Source organism: Silene latifolia, chromosome Y (genome assembly GCF_048544455.1).
Source record: "Silene latifolia isolate original U9 population chromosome Y, ASM4854445v1, whole genome shotgun sequence".
Classification (NCBI taxonomy): domain Eukaryota; kingdom Viridiplantae; phylum Streptophyta; class Magnoliopsida; order Caryophyllales; family Caryophyllaceae; genus Silene; species Silene latifolia.
In genome coordinates this window covers 453,014,446-453,030,723 of record NC_133538.1, presented here as the reverse complement: position 1 = coordinate 453,030,723, position 16,278 = coordinate 453,014,446, and the positions used below count along the sequence as shown (strand labels likewise).

Here is a 16,278-nt window from a genome sequence, read left to right as displayed (position 1 = left end):
AGATTTTTTGGCGCCTTAGTTCTACCTTTTCAAAGAGAACAGTTGTGATGGTACTAACCGTTCTCTTTGATTCTATTATTTTTTTAAAAAAAATATTTCTATTTTTATCGTAACCCTACACGATTGAATCGTATAGCTCATAAGAATTTAACCGATTACAATTCAGAAACTCCAGCAAGTTTTACACAAGAAAAACCTTCCGATTTAATTTGAACCATTAGGAAAAAATCTATGGAAACAAAATACAAAATCGTATCATGTTGTTAAGAGCCTACAAATATCGAAGATACGCTACCATGTGAAAAACATAAATAAAAATCCTTCAATCCTCATCATTTAGTCGCATCATAGCGCAAATAAATCGAACTTCAAAAAATTGTAATCATCATCTGCAGAAAAATGAAGCTTGCATCAGTTTCTATAGCAGGACTCTCGTGAATATTTGATACCGGGTACATAATTAAAAGACTCAGCAGTGAAAAATGTTACCTGAGACAAAATAGGGATTGATGAACCAGGAAGCATGGCTGATCGCCTGATCCAAAACACATAAACAAGAAAAAAAATCAGGGTAAGTTAAGCCCAATGCCATTGTTACAAAACCTTGGTAACCTCCTCGGGAGCCATAGAACATTGTCTTCTTCACAGAAGCATTCTTGGCCAGTTGGTTTTAAGACTACAAGAAAAGTAAAACTATAATAGATGTTTAATAGAGTGAACTGGGGATATCTACCTGGATAATAATAACTGTATAATAGCATTTTCAGTATTCTATGAATTGTACAACCTTGAGGTGCTGCCATGGATTCTTGAAAGCTGCCCTTTCCAGTGACTTCCAAAAGTTTTTAGCCTTAAAGTCGTCTAACAACGCTCTTGAGTTCTCGACCTGCTCAAAACAACATGTATGACCGGTTTCCTTTATTTTTCCAACTCAAAATAATCGGGCATTTGCTAATCTTAAATATTTAAGGTCAACTAATAATCGGGCATTTGCACAATTGCATATCAATTTATGATACCTGTTTAAAATTCATACAAATATGAAGTTGGGAGTGTTGGGTTTGCCTTTAAGAAGGAGTCTTGGTTTATTAATATAAGCAGGCAAGCTTACCTTTGCAACATAGTCCCTCTCAGCAAACTTAAAGGCAATGCCAAGATAACCAAACAAGGGGGAAACAAGGTACAAGAATTGGAAAAGGGGCAACCGCAAGAAGAGAGTCCTTCTGGGAATTAACAGTAAGTGCCAGATCCTAATGTAAATTGGTTTCACTAATGTAACACCACTATGAAATAAGCCATTAAGCAAGCATGTAAATTTGGTTTCACTAATGTAACTTCATTTCAAATCAAAAAATGATTTTGCTTAATTAGCAGGATGCAAGTTGATGCCTTTATATTAGTTTCCATGTCTTGATTGATTTTAACACAAAAATAAAATGTAAGAGAAACACTAAATCCAATAACTTTATCAATTCAAAATGCCACCAAATGTCCAGTAGCACAACAAAATAACGCAATAATCAACTCAAAACATAGATAGATGAATTGATGATGATTCAAGGATGATGATAGCGTAGACAATGATTACTCAGAAGAAGTGAGAAAAAGTAACAAGGGACAATTGAAAAGAAGAGACAAATATACCTGTAGATATCCGTATCCGTCGATATTGGAATTTATAGAGAACCCGACAAACACCCGATGATGATAGGACACATGTATTCTTTAGTTGTCATTGTCATTATTTGGAGCTCGTTTTACGATGTAGAATGGGCGTCGTCGATGAAGTATTTTATTAATTTAAATGATATTTAAATTAATGTTTTTTAAGTGAGTTCATTTTATTAATTTAAATGATATTTAAATTAAAGTCTTTTTTAAGGTGATTTCAATTTATTTTATTTTATTTTGAATTTATTTTCCCAAGTTTATTTTATTGAAAATAAAATAAATAATTGATTTGAAAAATCATGTTATGAGTATATTTGGTTTGAAAAATCATTTATTTTAATGTGTTAATTGATTTGAAAATCGAAAAGAACTCGTTTTGAACATGTGTTTTTGAGCTCGATTTTAGCTCGGTTTTTGAGCCCGTTTTCTCTACGAATTGGCACGAATCTCGAGTACACTAACCAACCTAGACCACTACCCATCCAACCCCAGTTCGAACCCCATAACCATGGCCCAAATCCCGTCCCAAATCACCCCCAACAGCCCGCGCAAAACACAAAGCAGCCCCCCTGTTTCGCAGCTCAAACCCGAGTCCAAAACCCGCTCCAAACACCACCAAAACCCGTGTCCATTAACCCTAACCCATACCTTAATATCCTACCCATATTACCTTACCTTAATCACCAAGAAAACCCCCTAAACGAACCCTAGAAAACCCCCCAAAAGCTGCTGGACAGCAGCTATGCTCAGCCGAGCCCGTCTGCCTCTCCTCTCTTTTACCCTACTTTAACTCCTTATAAATACCCCCCCTTCACCATACATTCATTCCTCTAAGTTCTACATACATACTACCTTCACTCACAAGCTTTAAAACTCAGAAACAAACCCAAATTGCCTCTCAAAAACCCTCCACAAAACCGACATCCAAACTGGAACAGTTTGTGTGTCCTCTTCGAAAAACAATTCGTTCCTCCTTCAAACCTCCATCAAAACTCGAGTTTCTTGTTCCTAATTAACCATATAACATCCATCTACACATTATACAAAGATTTACGAGCCAAATTGCCCTTGAGAGTACACGAAATCCCTCGAAAAACAAAGTGTTATACACTCTGTTTTCGCTGTTTGTTCCTGTCTGTCCAGTTCTGTTTGTGCTCGTTTTTCGTGCCCAATAACTCAAGACGAGCAGGGGTTGCTTTAATATCTTTGTTCTCCTTTCTTTCTAGTTTTCAAAACATCTTTTAAATCGAATTTTCATCGTGAAACGAAGGAGAAATCGCTGTTTGAAAGTTCTTGTCCAGATTCGATAAAAACGCGTGTTTGCTTTGTTTCTTCGTCGACGACGGCCTCTCGAGATAAAATCTACCATCGATTACAACCCAAGACGGTGTCAACGATACATGTAGGTTGAGGGTGCATCAAATCCTCCTCTTTCTCCTTTTTTTATTTCGTTTTTATGTTTGTTTTTCTTATAGTTTGTTTTGTTTGTATATCGCTTTTTATTTATCATTTAAATTAACTATGAAACTAGTTTAGTCCGAGTATGAGTTAAAGTACCACCATGAACACCCGCGTTGACTTGAGATGGGAAAAGAAACCGCTACATCAGTCGGTCGTATACCCCCGTCTCATTTACATATCCTCGTGTTCAAGGTAGGGCATAAATAAAACGAATTTCTAACTTCGCTCCTCGTTTTTTACCCTTTGTTTGTCTCGGCCAATCCGACCCACCTTAGGACCCGTTGCATGTTAGTATGACTTCTGATTGTTAACATATAACTTATTTAGATGACATTAGATCAATTTAATAACCTAATTAGACACGATAGGTGGCTTCGACATAAGCTTTAAAATCAACCAACAATTCTGTAATTCAATCGAATGCATCTCTCTTTCACATAATTTCTCGCTAGTATGAGAGTGCGTGATTAGCACCTTCTTATTGACACTCGATGAGTTAAATTAATTAGCGAATTTGACCTAACTTGACCCCTTTTAGGCCGTGTAGAATGCCCCTTTGCGCGACATCATCTCAACCGATCAACGTCGTTTTCAACTTGTTTTCTAATTTGTTTCGAGTTCGTTTCGCAATCATTTGATCTAACTAATGAACCTGACCTAGGACCTAGGGTAGCCGTGTTTGGTTTGGCCGTGATTTGGCCGTGTCTTTTGGTCCTTCTGGTTTCGTCCGTTTTATGAATCGCTTGTTCTTTATCGCTTTATAACTTGTAATTTATCGTTTGTTCATCGAGTCGTGTTTGGTAGTTTGTTTGTAATTTTCAAGTTAGCTTTCTTTTATCGAGTCAAAACATCTTTCAAAAACCTTAGTCTTGTTTGGTTAGATGGTTGTGCCTCAATGCATGTAAGAGCGTAGTAAATCGCATGTTGTTCAAAGCAACATGGCCCGATTTATGCTAATACATGCTTTGATGCGTAGCCCTATGTCTAATTCGATAATATTAAGTGAAAGTACACATTACGAGGAGTGACCCAAGGCCGTGAGTCATGTAAGCCGTGGGCCACCCCTCTTGTGCACGGTTTCCTAGGCCGAATGGCCATGTAATGTATCGTGTACGGTTTCGTATGTAGAGATTGTATTTAGATCGAGTTGTATCTTTAATTTATTGTTGTGTCGGCATGAAATGCCTGGTTTGTAATAGGTAGATCCCAACGGCTCCCCCATTCCCCCTAAGCCTTGTTTGCTTTCGTTTATATGTTGCTTAGATCAATCAACCCACATGCTAAATTACAACTTTGACAAAGTTAGTTTAGTTGCATCTAAATCGACATAGAAACTTCACATGTTAGGGTTAAAACGATGTTTGCATTTCATATATCGTAGTAGCTATGACCTTGTTTGAAATCCATACTTGACTTAGTAGAGGCCGTTATCGACGGGCGGGGTTGGGTGTCCTTATGGGCTTCCCAACACGTACCCTCACCCCTTACTCAAGATATATGGTTTGTGGATCCGTCTAAATACCATTGTATTACGAGAGTCATTCAAATCGAGTGATATAGGGTACAAGTCTTTATCTTTAATCACTCGTAGTCGATTGGCTTTATGCTTTTCGATGAAAGGTGTAAAGTTGACTTGAACGGTGCCAAGTTCCCAAAAAACTTGGTGGCGACTCTAATATGTCTTAATTCGATTCGAAAGAACCTCGAGTCGATTATGCCTAGTGTGGATCCCGCGGACGCAGTTCCCGAGGGCCTTGTCCACGATTTGGCGACTCCTGGGAAAAGAGGACTAGTTACACTTTGTTTCTAGGGTCTTTTCCTCCGAGGTGAAACTTGAAAAGAAAGTGTTGGAAAGTAAAACATTACTCATAGTGCTACGATTCATGCATAAACCCTTAAGGACTTGCCCGGGCCGTCCCACCGTTTCTTCGTCATGCGTGGGGGGCGACGTCCCACTATGCTAGGAAGCTGCACATTGCTCGCTTCCACTTCACCTCGCGTGGTTCTTGATGGTGGGGACGATCTTCTAGGTACTCTACCTTAAGACACCTTGCTCTATAAGACCGCAAAAGGATGGAGGGCATAGACCTTCTTGTAGAAGACTTGCCGAGACTTAGAGATGTCTAGGAGCATACATCCTTGTAACATGAGAATGACAATGTGCAAATTGTTTTCCCGAGTCTTTTCGAAATTTCCCATGTCCTTTTCAAAACCGAACTTTTGAACAACTTACTTTCAAAATAGCATGGTTTTAAAAACGTGGCATGCTGCCCAAATAGGACTAGAAATTTCGGCGAAAACAAGCTTTTATAGCCGGCATGCTGCCCATTTCAAATCTCATTTTTCAAATCGATCATTCGTTTTTCAAAATCAATCCAAAATGCCTCTCGAACCTCAACCAAGCATGAAATGCGTCGAGTCGTGTCCGGGTCATGGCCGTGTTAGGCCGGGTATGTTTCGTTCTAAGAGTCTAGAACACGACCCTGTTGGGTCACCCAAGCTCACCTCTTGGGCTTTGAGTCATGTTGGTCGACCATTTGGTCTAGGATAGTCCACAGAAACGCCCAAGCTAGGCCCTTTAGGGCGTTTCACTAGAACCTAAGGACTATGTTAGTCCAATCACGGGTTTAGTCACACCGAGTCCAGTTTAGAATCGAGCTATGACAGCTTGAGTCATGTCGTTTTGTCGAGTTTAAAATGAATCAAGGTCTAGATCCAACCGTGAGTCGAACCTTTGGTTAGTCAGTCTCAAGTCGAGTCTTTCTTTGAGTCAAGTTGGTGTCGTGTCCTTAAGTGTGCAGGGGCTCTTACTTTAAATATTGACTCAGTACGGGGTTTTCTTGTAGAAAGGCCGCCAAAAACCCGACGTCAAGCAATGGAAGATCTTTGTTAACAAGCTCACCGAGGCCGTGAACCTCATGATGACCCGAATGGATGCAATCGAATCTAAGCTGGGTGAAGATTCCCCTCCATCTACCCCACCTCGATCGATCCGGAGAAACGGTTCAAGTTCATCGAAGACCGTTTGAAACTCTCCGAGGGGAAGAACATTCACTATGAGAATGCTAGGGCCTATGCCCCGATTCAGGATAAGTTGCCCACGAACATGGTACTCACTGACATCCCAAAGTTCAAGGGCATGAAGATCCGATCCACCATGTTAAGGCCTATAAAGGGTACTTAGCACTGAAGGGAGTACCTGCTGACATGCTCTCTGAAATTTTCGCTCAATCTCTGGATGAACACCCGAAGGCGTGGTTCTACAATCTTGACCTTAAGAACTTCCCCACTTTCGAAGATATTACGGTGGAGTTCGCAAGCACTATCTGATAATGTCGAGATTCAAACCAATATAAGAACATTGGAGGTGATGACACGGAAAAGACAAAGAAGGCTTTCTTGAATTCCTTGCAAGATGGCGCTACGAAAGCGTGAAATTAGCCAAGAAGCCTGATGAAGTTGAAATGGTAGATAAGTTCGTAAAGAATCTACGACCTATTTACCGCAATGCTCGGAAATACTAGAATTTTGGTTCTTTCAAAGAATTGATAAGAATCGGGATAAAGGTAGAAGATGATGTCATAAGGGCGGAGGTGAAAGGCCGAAAGGGTACCAAGGGGCCTCATCGTCTAAGGCCAAGGCCCCAGCAACGACCCATATTGATGAAGCCATCAATCTCTTAGAAGGGAAATCGAAGAAGTCGCAGCGCCAAACACCTAGGGCATTCACCGATATCGGATGCACTTATACATACGCTCTCCAAAGGCTCATAGCCCAAGGAAAGCTGAAGCCTATTGGTCCAACTCCGGACCCTCCCGCTGATCAACAAGGTAAATGGTATAAACCAAATGCCTACTGTGCCTTTCATCAAGGGAAAGGCCATGATACTGAAAGGTGCTATCGATCAAGCACGAAATCAAGACATGATCGAGAATGGAACACTCCCGATCCCAATTGTTAAACCCAATAACATCACCAATCCATTTGGCGATCATGCCAACTTTGTTTCTGTCGAAGACAATGTCGATTATTCCCATCTTATCCGCCCATGTCACTTGAAAGGGGTATTTATCGGGAAAATATTTGTGGATTGCTTTGAATTCTTGCCAAACCCGAAGGATGAAATTCAAGTCGGGAGTCTTGCTCTAGAATGTACTCCTCGCATTAACGAAGTTAATAAAAGACAATTCGATTCACCAACCTCCATCACTAGCGTAGATCCTCAGAGGACTACCTCGGGATGGAGGCAGACCATCAAAGGGATCAAGGACAAGGGCCGAGCATCTAAGTTGACAACTGAACAAGGGAAAGCTCAAGACCAGATTTGAAAATTATGAGTCGGGATCTATTTTCTTATCTTAGTCGAGTCGAGTCTAGGACTTTCTTTTCTTGAATTTGAGTCGTTTGTTCCACGATGACCTAGGGTGTGTCCTAGGAATCGTTTCTTCGAGTCTGTTAAGCTTTTGTCATTCCAATAAAAAGTTGTAGTTTCATTTCAAAATATATCTTTTTTCCAATCCTCAATCATTCCGAAAACATGATAAAATGCACAACACACTTAAAGGCATCCCTGGGTGGAAGTATGTCTCGTTTCAAAATGTAAGGTACACTAGGATCCTGTGTTTGATTCCTTTACCTATTCCATGTCTGGCGGTAGAAAACCTCCATCAAAACCAATGCTTAACACAAGCCTTTAGATGATTCTATGATGAACAAGGTCTAGCTCCTGGTTTCCCTATCGATGATGGAAGGCAAGCCCATCCCCAACAAAATCATCCCATCTCGAAGAGAGAAGATATCAGCCCGTTCTAACAAGGAATTGTTAGTTCCTACCCAAATTAATTGTCGAAGCCCAGTTTTCAAGGTGTATCCATTTATGACTAAGAAAATGAATAGAAGATCATTTTCAAAGAGAGAAAAAAGATGAAAAAGAATGAAAAATGAGAAAAAGAGAAAAATTGGAAAAATGAAAAAAATGAAAAAAATGAAAAAAAAAAAAGAGAAAAATGAAAAAAGATGAAAGAAAAAGAAAAAGAAAAAAGATGTTGAAGACATTGCAGAACGCTTTTGGTTGAATGTCGAAGTTACGGAAGCCAGAATTCAAGTCAAGTACCCATAGTTGAGGTTCAATGGGCGAAGCCCAAAAGCTTAAGTAGTAACCTCTTTACCCTCTAGGTCCTTCCTGAGACAGTTACAAAGGGATAGTCGGGAATTTTGAGAATTATTCCGCTTGTGTCGTTACACCCAGCCTTTAGGGTCCAGACATGGAAATTTGAACCCACATCATTTTCCAACCCATTTGTACTCGGGTTTCATCAAGCCTGAGACACCATTTCCAACCACGTTATAAGCCATAGCCCTTGGCCTTAACACCACAAAACAAGCCTTCAGAATGATGGTTAACCATTCGAACTTGTTTTTACCAAGCTCCACATCCCAAAGAAACACAACCTTTTGTACCAACCCTAGACACGGGATTTAACGGTACCTTACAGGCTAGAATGGGATACGACATGATACCTTAGGTGAAACCTTCGAGTGTGTACACACAATCAAAATGCCATGTTTATGCACCATGATCGAACTACGTCGGATTTGATTTCGCTCCACGCGAATACGTAGGCAGTCCTTCAGAATAAGGGATTCAATCCACTCATCAACCAAGTTGTCATCTTGTCGGTTTCTTACGGGTCTTAACCAAGTCCAAATGAAGCCACCTTTGTTTGAGTCGGTCTTAGCACTCGATGTAGGCTAGGATAAGGATATAGGTTTGGATGAATAGTATCAAGTCTCAGAATGAGCTTTATCTAACGGTTTAGGCAAAGATGCCGAGTCACATAGATGTGGATTTGTGTTGGGAACAGAAAATATGAAAAACCCGCTGAAAAGAATGAAGGCGTGCAAGAAAAATAGTAAAAGCCCGCTGAAAAGAAAGAAGGCGGTGGCAAGAAATGATGAAAACTCGCTGAAAAGAAAGGAGGCGAGGAGAAGAGTGACAGAATGTTCCCAACAAGAGTGATGTGTGATGTCTAACTGTTCCCATAAAATCAGTCTGTGTTTAGTGTTTAGGCGAAGCTAACGTTGTTGGTCCGTGAGTTTAATCCACCTTGTCAATACCAAGTGATCTTGGTTCCCATGTGCCCTTGGGAGCACGCCCATGCCATACGATATCTGTGTCTCAAGTCCGATGGCCTTGTGATTTCTATTTGCCATCTTTTGGTGCGCCGGATCGGCCAATTTACATTTCTACCCCCAACAAGTCAATAATTGAATTAAAACCCGTGCACACTTACGGTTTTATTTTCCTTTTTTGTTTTACGGTAGCGGGCTACGCCCACGTTGTTTACGAGTCATACAGAGTGTCTGTGTCGTATTTCATGCTCACCCATCAAGGTTCGATCTCAAATATTTCAAAATTTCAAAATATCTCAAATATTTCAAAATTTCAAAAATTTCAAAAACTTTTTGTTATGGATAGATGATCCAAGTCAAGGTTCAAACCTCAGAGTTCAAAATCAAATTTTGGGTCAATGACCCAACACCCAAATGATTCGTTTCAAATTCAACCTTCGGGTCGATGGCCCAATTATTCAAAATTTTCAAATTCAATTTTCAGGCCGATGACCCAATCTTTCAAATGATCCAATTTCAAGATCGATGATCCAAATGTGCTTATGTGATGATTATTGCTAGTACGTTTTTGTGTTTCAAATGTAGCAGGATATGCTTCAACTGGGCGCTCTAAAGTCTTCAACTTTAGAGCCATCACAAACTGGGGGCTTTGAAGCCGTTGGCTTCAGAGACCATTATCAAGATGTAAAGGATGACATCCACTAAGAATTCAATTCAATTACAAGAGTAAGAAATGGAAGAATTCCGTAGCTGAAAGTAAATGATGAAAGCGGCGGCAACCTCCTCGGAAAGTCCCGTCCCGTTTGGACAAGCGCCAGCAGATGATAAATTTTGGGCAAATGTCAACAGATGATGAATTTTGGACAAATGCCAGCAGATGATAAGCTTTGGGCATGTGTCAGCAGTTGCCGAACTACGACGCGGGTTTGATTCCGTCAGAAACGGATACGTAGGCGCCTAAGGATAAGGCTCAACTCACCATATATGCAATTTTATGGGTCGACGACCAACGACGATAATTTGACACAACAGAAGCAAGAGTCAATCCCCAACGAAGTTTCAGGTATGGTCTCTTCTTATGGTCAAGCGAGCTTATATACGCAAGTCTAATGGACTATAAACGACCGAAGAATCCTCGGGTCGAGAGGGACTGGGGTATACTTTGACTTTCGCCTTTCCAAGCCTCGGTCAAAGTGGGGGCTCTGTAGATACCCGTATCCGTCGATATTGGAATTTATAGAGAACCCGACAAACACCCGATGATGATAGGACACATGTATTCTTTAGTTGTCATTGTCATTATTTGGAGCTCGTTTTACGATGTAGAATGGGCGTCGTCGATGAAGTATTTTATTAATTTAAATGATATTTAAATTAATGTTTTTTAAGTGAGTTCATTTTATTAATTTAAATGATATTTAAATTAAAGTCTTTTTTAAGGTGATTTCAATTTATTTTATTTTATTTTGAATTTATTTTCCCAAGTTTATTTTATTGAAAATAAAATAAATAATTGATTTGAAAAATCATGTTATGAGTATATTTGGTTTGAAAAATCATTTATTTTAATGTGTTAATTGATTTGAAAATCGAAAAGAACTCGTTTTGAACATGTGTTTTTGAGCTCGATTTTAGCTCGGTTTTTGAGCCCGTTTTCTCTACGAATTGGCACGAATCTCGAGTACACTAACCAACCTAGACCACTACCCATCCAACCCCAGTTCGAACCCCATAACCATGGCCCAAATCCCGTCCCAAATCACCCCCAACAGCCCGCGCAAAACACAAAGCAGCCCCCCTGTTTCGCAGCTCAAACCCGAGTCCAAAACCCGCTCCAAACACCACCAAAACCCGTGCCCATTAACCCTAACCCATACCCTAATATCCTACCTATATTACCTTACCTTAATCACCAAGAAAACCCCCCAAACGAACCCTAGAAAACCCCCCAAAAGCTGCTGGACAGCAGCTATGCTCAGCCGAGCCCGTCTGCCTCTCCTCTCTTTTACCCTACTTTAACTCCTTATAAATACCCCCCCTTCACCATACATTCATTCCTCTAAGTTCTACATACATACTACCTTCCCTCACAAGCTTTAAACCTCAGAAACAAACCCTAATTGCCTCTCAAAAACCCTCCACAAAACCGACATCCAAACTGGAACAGTTTGTGTGTCCTCTTCGAAAAACAATTCGTTCCTCCTTCAAACCTCCATCAAAACTCGAGTTTCTTGTTCCTAATTAACCATATATCCATATACACATAGACAAAGATTTACGAGCCAAATTGCCCTTGAGAGTACACGAAATCCCTCGAAAAACAGAGTGTTATACACTCTGTTTTCGCGGTTTGTTCCTGTCTGTCCAGTTCTGTTTGTGCTCGTTTTTCGTGCCCAATAACTCAAGACGAGCAGGGGTTGCTTTAAGATCTTTGTTCTCCTCTCTTTCTAGTTTTCAAAACATCTTTTAAATTGAATTTTCATCGTGAAACGAGGGAGAAATCGCTGTTTGAAAGTTGCTGTCCAGATTCGATAAAAACGCGTGTTTGCTTTGTTTCTTCGTCGACGACGGCCTCTCGAGATAAAATCTACCATCGATTACGACCCAAGACGGTGTCAACGATACATGTAGGTTGAGGGTGCATCAAATCCTCCTCTTTCTCCTTTTTTTATTTTGTTTTTATGTTTGTTTTTCTTATAGTTTGTTTTGTTTGTTTATCGCTTTTTATTTATCATTTAAATTAACTATGAAACTAGTTTAGTCCGAGTATGAGTTAAAGTACCACCATGAACACCCGCGTTGACTTGAGATGGGAAAAGAAACCGCTACATCAGTCGGTCGTACACCCCCGTCTCATTTACATATCCTCGTGTTCAAGGTAGGGCATAAATAAAACGAATTTCTAACTTCGCTCCTCGTTTTTGACCCTTTGTTTGTCTCGGCCAATCCGACCCACCTTAGGACCCGTTGCATGTTAGTATGACTTCTGATTGTTAACATATAACTTATTTAGATGACATTAGATCAATTTAATAACCTAATTAGACACGATAGGTGGCTTCGACATAAGCTTTAAAATCAACCAACAATTCTGTAATTCAATCGAATGCATCTCTCTTTCACATAATTTCTCGCTAGTATGAGAGTGCGTGATTAGCACCTTCTTATTGACACTCGATGAGTTAAATTAATTAGCGAATTTGACCTAACTTGACCCCTTTTAGGCCGTGTAGAATGCCCCTTTGCGCGACATCATCTCAACCGATCAACGTCGTTTTCAACTTGTTTTCTAATTTGTTTCGAGTTCGTTTCGCAATCATTTGATCTAACTAATGAACCTGACCTAGGACCTAGGGTAGCCGTGTTTGGTTTGGCCGTGATTTGGCCGTGTCTTTTGGTCCTTCTGGTTTCGTCCGTTTTATGAATCGCTTGTTCTTTATCGCTTTATAACTTGTAATTTATCGTTTGTTCATCGAGTCGTGTTTGGTAGTTTGTTTGTAATTTTCAAGTTAGCTTTCTTTTATCGAGTCAAAACATCTTTCAAAAACCTTAGTCTTGTTTGGTTAGATGGTTGTGCCTCAATGCATGTAAGAGCGTAGTAAATCGCATGTTGTTCAAAGCAACATGGCCCGATTTATGCTAATACATGCTTTGATGCGTAGCCCTATGTCTAATTCGATAAGATTAAGTGAAAGCACACATTACGAGGAGTGACCCAAGGCCGTGAGTCATGTAAGCCGTGGGCCACCCCTCTTGTGCACGGTTTCCTAGGTCGAATGGCCATGTAATGTATCGTGTACGATTTCGTATGTAGCGATTGTATTTAGATCGAGTTGTATCTTTAATTTATTGTTGTGTCGGCATGAAATGCCTGGTTTGTAATAGGTAGATCCCAACGGCTCCCCCATTCCCCCTAAGCCTTGTTTGCTTTCGTTTATATGTTGCTTAGATCAATCAACCCACATGCTAAATTACAACTTTGACAAAGTTAGTTTAGTTGCATCTAAATCGACATAGAAACTTCACATGTTAGGGTTAAAACGATGTTTGCATTTCATATATCATAGTAGCTATGACCTTGTTTGAAATCCATACTTGACTTAGTAGAGGCCGTTATCGACGGGCGGGGTTGGGTGTCCTTATGGGCTTCCCAACACGTACCCTCACCCCTTACTCAAGATCTATGGTTTGTGGATCCGTCTAAATACCATTGGATTACGAGAGTCATTCAAATCGAGTGATATAGGGTACAAGTCTTTATCTTTAATCACTGGTAGTCTATTGGCTTTATGCTTTTCGATGAAAGGTGTAAAGTTGACTTGAACGGTTCCAAGTTCCCAAAAAACTTGGTGGCGACTCTAATATGTCTTAATTCGATTCGAAAGAACCTCGAGTCGATTATGCCTAGTGTGGATCCCGCGTACGCAGTTCCCGAGGGCCTTGTCCACAATACCACAACAGAAGGACATGAGCTACACAGGCAGGAAATCTCCTTGAAATCTATTTACTCAATAATTTTCATTAATTCTACAAGTTTCTCTTCTAATATGCAAATCTTATCCTAATCTCTGATGGACAAACTAATTCTCAATACGCATTACATTTACAACATTACACGCAATGAGTGATAGATACACAACAAATGGTTTTACAACATCTCGAGAGTAGTATTTCGTTGGAAAGCAACCGACTCAACTCTATCCAAGCCACAACCAATGGCTATCCACTGCTTAAAATCATTCTAAACGTACTTGTAAAAATGACAAAATTACTCTCAAATTAAATTTTAGAAGGTAAAAAAAAGGATGACATACCATATTCATTAAGCTTCCTTAGCAAATGTGCTTTAGTAGGTAGGGCATACATCCCAGCAGCAACAACTTTTCTGATTGCCTAACCATGATATGGAGCAAATACTTGAGAATAAGCATTAGAAGCTGCATCCTTCACAGAGTCCTCCCGAGATGAGAGTCCTCCTGGGAATTAACAGCGAGTGCCAGATCCTCGAATGCTTTAGCTATCTCCCGCAATGGCTTATATTCCCACCATCCTCGATCATGGTGACACACTAACACTGGTTAATAATGTTGAAAATAAGGACATGATACTTAAAAGTAAAAGAACACATTTCATACATAACATAACACCACTATGAAATAAGCCATTAAGCGAGCATGTAAATTAGTTTTCACTAATGTAACTTCATTTCAAATCAAAAAATGAATTTGCTTAATTAACAGGATGCAAGTTGATGCCTTTATATTAGTTTCCATGTCTTGATTGATTTAACACAAAAATAAAATGCAAGAGAAACACTAAATTCAATAACTTTATCAATTCAAAATGCCATCAAATATCAAAATAGCACAAGAAAATAACGTAATAATCGACTCAAAACATAGATGGATGATGATGATTCAAGGATGAAGATAGCGCATGACGATGACTACCCAGAAAAAGTGAGAAAAAGTAGCACGGGACAATTGAAAAAGAGAAGAGATTAAGAAAGCGTACCCAAAGTTAAAGGAATATTGAATGAAGAGGAAGGAAATGGAAGCGATCTTATTACTCGTATCAATCAACAACAGAATGTGGTGGTTTACTAAGTTGATGTCCCTAATTTGGCAAATCTCAATTTCTCAATCTTCACTGCGTTTCTTTTTCCTTTTTTTTTTCTTTATATTCCTACCACCCAATGAAATCACATCTAGTTATTAACTGTATAATAGCAGGTCAAAATATGTAACACCAAAGAAATTAATTTATGCAGTCAAAATAATAAGGATACAGTTTCTAATTCATGAAGAGATTGAACGATTTATCAGAATCACCATACCTAGCACATGTTCTTGACTTTAGATATGCGCGACAGGGGAGAGGCGGTGGGAAGATGGCAACTGACGAGCGGTGATGAAAAAACAGTTGTATGAATGGTCATCGATGATGCGATGAGGGTGGTAGCGGTGGAAATTGAGAAAAGGGACGAAAGGATGATTATGTGACATATGAGTTGGGATTGTATTAGGATGATAGGTAAATGGGGTCTTTAGCGATTTAATAGAGAACGGTTAAGGATAGGGACCGTGCTCTTTGTTTTATCAAGGAGAACGGTTCTGGATATATAACCGGTCTCTTTTATATTTTAAGACGGTTGGTCAAACTTAACCCTTCTCTTTGTTAATGTACGAGAACGGTTTGAGCAAACAACCGTTCTCTATTAGAATCCTATATGCCCGCCAAACTAAAAATAAAAAAGAGACCGGTTCCGCTATCAACCGTTCTTGAAGAGGCGTTCTCTTTGCCTTAAATTGTAGTAGTGCACGACATAAATCTGGGAAAAAAAAAAGAGACCATCAGCCACACACCCACAACGCCACCAGACCCACACCCACGATGCCGACAACACCAGTACTTTGTCGCCACCACCACCAACAACCCGACTTCACAAAAAAAAATTGCAGATCTGAAAAAAAGAAACAACCACCATGACATAATTGCAGATCTGAAAAAAAGAAACGCCAACCCACGACATAGGACTTAGTGGACTCACCAACACACCCACCATGACATCGCTAACAAACACCCACAAAAACGGAAAGAAAAAGAAAAAAAAAGGGAAAGGAGAGTGGGGAAGGAGGCGGCAGAAAAGACCACGACCCGCCACAACTTTCAACAACCACCACGACAAAAAATCTCTCACCACCCTCGCCTTTTCCAAACACCACCAACAACCCTCGCCTTTGCCCAACACCACCACGCACCGCCGCCTAAACACCACCACGCACCACAAGTTTAAATCAGGAAAAAAAATTATGAAAATATAAAAATCAGAAAGTAATTGATTAAGATGGTAGTCATGAGGGAGAAGGGAGAGTTGTGGTGGTCAAATTTTAGAACTGAGGCGACGGTAGTTGTGGCGGTGGAGGCGGCAGGATTGGCGTGTAGGAGGGGTGGCATTGGGGCGTGACAGGAGCTGTGATGGTTGTGGCGTATTGTGGTCTGTGGTGAAGGCGG

The 16,278-nt window shown here is 40.1% G+C and overlaps 1 long non-coding RNA gene across 1 annotated transcript; it reads right to left on the bottom strand.

Annotated features, from left to right (window-relative positions):
• Positions 1 to 254: 254 nt before the first annotated feature.
• LOC141627032 (uncharacterized) lies at positions 255 to 15,274 on the bottom strand. The gene is made up of 6 exons (XR_012536595.1): positions 15,101 to 15,274; positions 14,779 to 14,949; positions 14,079 to 14,332; positions 734 to 886; positions 490 to 535; positions 255 to 389 (listed from the first exon to the last, which is right to left on the bottom strand). It is a non-coding gene; the product is annotated as an uncharacterized LOC141627032 (long non-coding RNA).
• Between the last annotated feature and the right edge of the window lie 1,004 nt (positions 15,275 to 16,278).